Below are 6757 nucleotides of genomic sequence, written 5' to 3' on the forward strand. Positions count from 1 at the left end.
ATAGGTAATTTTTAAATAGACAAAGGATTTAAATAGCTATTTCTCCAAAAAAGATCTATAAATGGCCAGTAAGCACATGAAAAGATGCTTAACATCACTAACTAATAGAGTATATAATTTGCACTGGAGACTCATTCATTAACCCCCTAATTCACACATCCACCCACCCAAGTGTTTCCTGGCTGTGAATTATGTATCTGATTTGATGCTAAGTGCTGGGACTACAGAAATGAGTAAAATGTGTTCCCTAGTCTGAAAGGCATTACACTCTGGAAGGAGAAAGACATGCAACTACATAAATGCAATGCAACATCATTATGATGACATTAAAAACTAACATCTAGGTTTAGGCAGGAGAATCGCTTCAACCAGGAGGTGGAGGTCCCAGTAAGCCTAGATTGTGCCACTGCACTCCAGTGGCAGAGCTGTTTTTGAGACAGGGTCTCGCTCTGTCACCCAGGCTGGAGTGCAGTGGTGCGATCTCAGCTAACCACAGCCTCGACTTCACAGGACTCAGGTGATCCTCCCATGTCAGCCTCATTAGTAGCCGAGATACAGGCGTGTGTGACCACACCAGCTAATTTTTCTTCTTTTTTTTTTTTTTTTGAGAGATGGAGTCCCACTATGTCACATAAGCTGGTCTCGATCTTCTGGGTTCAAGTGACCCGACCAACTTGGCCTCCCAAAGTGCTAGGATTACAGGTGTGAGCCCCTGAACCTGGCCAAAAGGTAACACTTAAGTGCTAGTCACTCATCAATATTTGTATAAACAATCTTTTTTGTTTTTCTGGTAGGGATGGGGTCTTGCTATGTAACCCAGGCTGGTCTTGGTCTCCTAGCCTCAAGCAATCCTACCACCTCAGGCTCCCAAAGCTCTAGGATTACCGGTGTGAGCCACCACTCTGTATCAATAATCTATGAGGAAGGAATTACTATTATCTCCATCTACAAGTGAGGAAACTGAGGCATGGCACAGTTAAGTCATCCACCCAATGTCATACTGTCAATGAATGAGAAAGCTGAGATACAGACCCAGGCAGTGGCTCTAAAGCCTGGACCCTGGCATGCTAACCCAGAAGAGATGCCTCATATCATGGGTAAGGGAGGCTGGAAAAAGCACTCTGGAACATAGGAGGTGATGACTAAGGTGGATCTTAGAGGGAGGACAGGACCCTGCGTGCCAGGGGTGGGAGTGGGGTTACAGAGTGGATATTCTAGGCAGAAGGAAGAGCAAGAGAGAGATGTGAAACTGCATGACACATTCAAGGAACTGCAAATAGCCCGACACAGCTGCTGGAAAACAGCTCTGAAGTGGCAGGAGCCTCATCCTGCAGGGCCTGGTGTACCACAGTAGGGAACTGGACCCATCAGAGTAAGTTAAAGGCTTCACAACATGACTGTATTCTGGCAACAGTGAGAGGAGTGGATATTTTTGGGGCAGTGGGCAAGACAAAAGACAGGGAGATCAGCTGAAGATGATGAAGGCAGGAGCAGAAGGAATGGAAGGAATGAAGAGGAGGGGATGAATCAGGAGAAGCCTTAGAAGCGGACCCAGTTTTAGAAGACCCGGTGATTGGCTAAACATGGGGTATGCAAGCAGACTTCTGGAGGACTCTTGAGGTTTCCGGCTTGAGCAACAGAACAACAAGGGGGCTCGGGAGAGGGGAGGAAACAAGGACTGTTGTGGGCATGTGGAATCTAAGGGGCCCATGGGACATGCAAGGAAGGTGTTGCCCAGCAAGCAGGTGGAACCAGAGCTAAGGTGCACACCTGGGAACCAACACTACATAGGTGCTCAAACTAGTTAAGTCCATGAGGATGTCCAGGGGAAATGGAAGAGTGAAAAGAGAACCTCCAACAGTCCCCTCAAGGCTGAAAACATTCAAGGGGTAGGCAAGGAAAAGCAACCTGCTGAGAAATGGCCAGAAAGGCCAGACAAGCAGTAGGAGGCTGTGGCATCACGAGAGTCAGGGAAGTTTCAAGAAGGGAGCAGTTAGGAGTTTCAACTGTCAAGATAAGTGAGAAAAACAGTAAAATGTGGCTATATATTTTTACAATTAGTCCCAAGTTTTCCGCTAAAGTACTACAAATAACGTTACACTGACAGCCCCACAAGGGAAGGCTACAGGCCCCCCAGTTTCTTTGTGCATGCTAATGTTGCACTGTATCACATGACACAGCCGTATTTATCTCAATATTATTCCAGTCCTCAAATCTGCAAGCATGATGGACAGCCCAGGAAAAGCTGGATTTTACCCGTGTTGCAGGCCCCTTAACACACACCTGTAGACTCCAGGGAGGGCTCTGGGTTTTTTAATACATAGAGAGTAAGGAGCAAGAGACTAAAAACACAAGAGCTACCAGAAGGCCCAGGGGATGTGAGGACATTTGAAGAATCTGAGGAAAGCTAAAGACCTCTTCCTCCAAAAATGTATATAGGCATAAAGTAACAAAACTTTTGCATACATTTTCAAGAAAGCTCAGAGACCCCTGTCTTAAAATTTCACTGTTTAAGAAACTATAGGCCAGGTCCGCGGTGGCTCACACCTGTAATCCCAGCACTTTGGGAGGCTGAGGCAGCAGTTCATTTCAGCCCAGGAGTTCGCGCCCAGCCTGGGCAACATAGCAAAACCCCATCTCTACAAAAAATACAAAAATTAGCCAGATGTGATGGCGCCTCTGCATTCCAGCCTGTGTAACAAAGTGAGACCCTGTCTCAAAAAAAAAAAAAAAAAAAAAAAGCCCAGGCACACGGTAGCTCATGCCTGTAATTCCAGCACTTTGGGAGGCCAAGGTGGGCAGATCACAACGTCAGGAGTTCCAGACCAACCTGATCAACATGGTGAAACTCCGTCTCTACTAAAAATACAAAAATTAGCCGACCATGGTGGCACGCACCTGTAGTCCTAGTCACTCAGGAGGTTGAGGCAGAAGAATCGCTTGAACCCAGGAAGCGGAGGTTGCAGTGAGCTGAGATCGCACCACTGCACTCCAGCCTGGGGAACAGAGCGAGACTCCGTTTAAAAAAAAAAAAGCATTGAGACAAATACCTAATGTATGTGGGGCTTAAAACCTAGATGATGGGTTGACAGGTGCAGCAAACACCATGGCACATGTACACGTATGTAACAAACCTGCACGTTTTGCACATGTATCCCAGAACTTAAAGTAAAATAAAATAGCTATAATTGGTAACAATGGTTCTATGACCACACAAATTTCTGAGAGATTTTCTTCTCCATAATTTCCTGATTTTTTTTCAACAAGCTGTAGTCATTTTTATTTTTATTTTAAAAAATTTTTTGAGGCCGGGCGCAGTGGCTCAAGCCTGTAATCCCAGCACTTTGGGAGGCCGAGACGGGCGGATCCCGAGGTCAGGAGATCGAGACCATCCTGGCTAACACGGCGAAACCCCGTCTCTACTAAAAAATACAAAAAACTAGCCGGGCGAGGTGGCGGGCGCCTATAGTCCCACCTACTCGGGAGGCTGAGGAAGGAGAATGGCGTAAACCCCAGAGGCAGAGCTTGCAGTGAGCTGAGATCCGGCCACTGCACTCCAGCCTGGGCAACAGAGTAAGACTCCGTCTCAAAAAAAAAAAAAAAAAACAAAAGCAAAGGGTGTCTCCTGTAATCCCAGCACTTTGGGAGGCTGAGGCAGCAGTTCATTTCAGCCCAGGAGTTCGCGCCCAGCCTGGGCAACATAGCAAAACCCCATCTCTACAAAAAATACAAAAATTAGCCAGATGTGATGGCGCCTCTGCATTCCAGCCTGTGTAACAAAGTGAGACCCTGTCTTTTTTTTTTTTTGAGAAAGGGTCTCACTCTGACACCCAGGCTGAATGCAATGGGGCCATCACTACTCACTGCAGCTTCTAACTCCTGGACTCAAGCAATCCTCCCACCTCAGCCTCCGAGTAGTTGGGACTACAGGTGCATGACACCGTACCTGGCTACTTTTTGTACTTTTTTTGTAGATGGGACTTCACCATGTTGCCCAGGCTGGTCCCAAACACCTGAGCTCAAGACATCCACCTGCCTCAGCCTCCCAGAAGTGCTGGGATAACCAGCATGAGCCACTGCACCCAGCCTGTAGTCATTTTTATAGAAAAAATAATAGAAGCTTTTTTCACTTCAAGAGAAAATAAAAAAAACTGACCAGGCACAGTGGCTCGTGCCTGTAATCCCAATACTTTGGGAGGCCAAGGCGGGAGGATCACTTGAGGCCAGAAGTTCAAGACCAGCCTGGGCAACATATCAAGACCCCATGTCTATATAAATAAAAAATAAAAAAATTAGTAGCTGAGTGTAGTGATGCGTGCCTATAGTCCTGGCTACTCGGGAGGCTGAGGCAGGAGGATTGTCTGAGCCCGGGAGTTCAAGACTGCAGTGAGCTATAATCATATCACTGTACTCCAGCCTGGGTGACAGAGCAAGACCCTGACTCACAACAAAAAACAAGATGGAACAAGAAGTATTCTAAAAGCCCTCCTTTAGGAGACACCTCTTCAACTTGGAAAGCAAGCTGAAAAATTTTCTGACACATTTTGTACTAAAGAAGCAAATGAAGCCTGTGGGAGAAGGTCCCACCAAGGGTGCACACCAGCAAAGAGTGCACAAGGGGTCTCCCGCTAACACGGCTCACTCGCCGCGGGCCCATCCCCTGACTCCTGTCCCACAGGTTGTGACACTTGGGGAAACCCAGGCTGCTGAGGGAATGCATGGGGAAGACAGGCCAGCGCTGCACCACAGGTCTCACGTGGGGATGAGACGTGCACAGGCTTGGAAGGTGAAGCAGCCAAAACTGATGGGGTGGGCGTGAGGACTACACCAGCTACAGAGATGGACCGGGCGGCAGCAGCAGCCTCCCACCAGGGCCTCCCTCCGAGGGGTCCTTTGATCCAGCAGGCGGGCAAGTCTACTTGTTCATCCACACTCCAGGGCTTGGCAACCTCTCCTCATGAAGGACCTTCTCCTTTGGTGCCAAACCCATTCAGCAGGGTGGGGCAGAGGTAGAGAGAAACTTTGAGAAGAGCTGGGTCTGGAGCCCGCAAGCTGAAGACTCCAGAGACCCTGGCTCTGCTTTGGAAGATGCAAATGCCTTCGAGGTCCTCGGAGGAAGCCACTCTTCTCAGGCCCAGGCTGAGAAAACTGTTGAGGAAAGCATGCAGGGAGGCAAGGGGAGTGTCCCCCAACTGCAGGGTACCTTAGCTGACAAACATCTTCTCTGTTGGGACTATGAGACCTGCCCCCCACTGCCCTTACTTAGATGTCGTCTCCCTGAATGCACCCAGTGGGAAAAAAAAAATCATCTTAAAGTGAACAATACAACCTCAAGTCGTTGCTAAGGACTCCACAAACGCCACAATCAGCTTGACCAATGTGAGGAGGAAGAAAAAAAATTTAGCTACAGTGAAAACAGGTCCCCCTCTTTTTTTTTTTTTTTTTTTGAGACAGAGTCTCGCTCTTGTCGCTCAGGCTGGTGTGCAGTGGCACGATCTCGGCTCATTGCAATGGCAACCTTCGCCTCCTGGGTTTAAGTGGTTCTCCTGCCTCAGCCTCCTGATTAGCTGGAATTAAAGGCACCGGCCACCACCTGGCTCATTTTTGTATTTTTAGTAGAGACAGGGTTTCACCTTGTTGGTCAGGCTGGTCTCGAACTCCTGAGCTCAAGTGACGCACCCGCCTTGGCCTCCCAAAGTGCTACAGGTTTGCGCCAGCACGCACGGCCTACAGGTCCTCTCTTAACAGAAGTCTCTCTCAGGAGTGGCAGGACCCGAAAACATGTTTTTAACCCAGAGACACAATAAGTCTTGCAGTGTCAAAGATTGTATCTAGAGGCCATAGGGTGTGACCAAATTTAAAAAACAAACAAAAATCAGCTAACAGGAACCCCAATCCTGAAACACCAAAGCTCAGTGGAAACATCAAAGCCCAGCTGACACAGAATACAGACATCCTACGAATGAATGACCAAATGCCCCAGAAATGGCAAGCTGTCACAGGTTTAAGTAGACCCCAAACTGAACTGAAAACCTTCAAAGCAGGAATTGAAGTGTGAGCTATGGAACAAGACTTTGAGAGCCATTCACACGTAGGGCTACTGACTTGATAAAAGTTCAAGCCAAAAGCACTTGAATCGTCCCTGGGTTAATCCAATCCGAAAGAGCATTGAGATTCCAAACACCTCAAAAGGCACACGTGCCTGAAAATTCTCCAGCAAAGCTGAAAAAATAAAAACCAACTGCCTGTTAGGTAAAACCACTTAATACTACGTATGATACGATTTAAGCGCAGCCTATAGAGCACTTCCTCAATTGCACCTAATGATGAAAAAAAAAAAAGTTACCACATTTTGGCTGGGTCATTCCATAACACCTTTACCCCACCACGATTATAAATAAGCATTTTATTCACCCAAGTCCGTCCAATGCCACATGCTAACTCAACCCATCCCATTCTTAATTCCTTGGACACGTCTACCTGGCCTGCGTCCTGTTCCAAGTAATATTTTGCAGATTATCCTTCGTAAAACCTCAACTTTCTTCGCCTTCTTCCTAAACGCGAACCTTCCCGGAGTAAATTCACGCCGTAAACACACCCAGGGCTTTGTTTTACACATAGATTTCTCCCCCTGGTCCCGAGAGAGGTTGCTTTTCCTTCTGAATCCACCGAGGCCAACTCCTGCCATCTGGGGTCGCGGCTTCCTCCGCCGCCGCTGCCGTGAGGACTCGCCCGGGTTCCGGGTGGCCCGCGTCGG

General features: G+C 47.9%; 1 protein-coding gene across 1 annotated transcript in view; it reads right to left on the reverse strand.

The window, feature by feature from the left end:
- The window catches only part of KDM2B (lysine (K)-specific demethylase 2B), a 176172-nt gene that overhangs the window by 35287 nt on the left and 134128 nt on the right, over positions 1 to 6757 (reverse strand). The gene's annotated exons all lie outside the window — the stretch shown is intronic.

This window comes from Mandrillus leucophaeus, unplaced genomic scaffold, assembly GCF_000951045.1.
Source record: "Mandrillus leucophaeus isolate KB7577 unplaced genomic scaffold, Mleu.le_1.0 Scaffold7, whole genome shotgun sequence".
NCBI classification, from domain to species: domain Eukaryota; kingdom Metazoa; phylum Chordata; class Mammalia; order Primates; family Cercopithecidae; genus Mandrillus; species Mandrillus leucophaeus.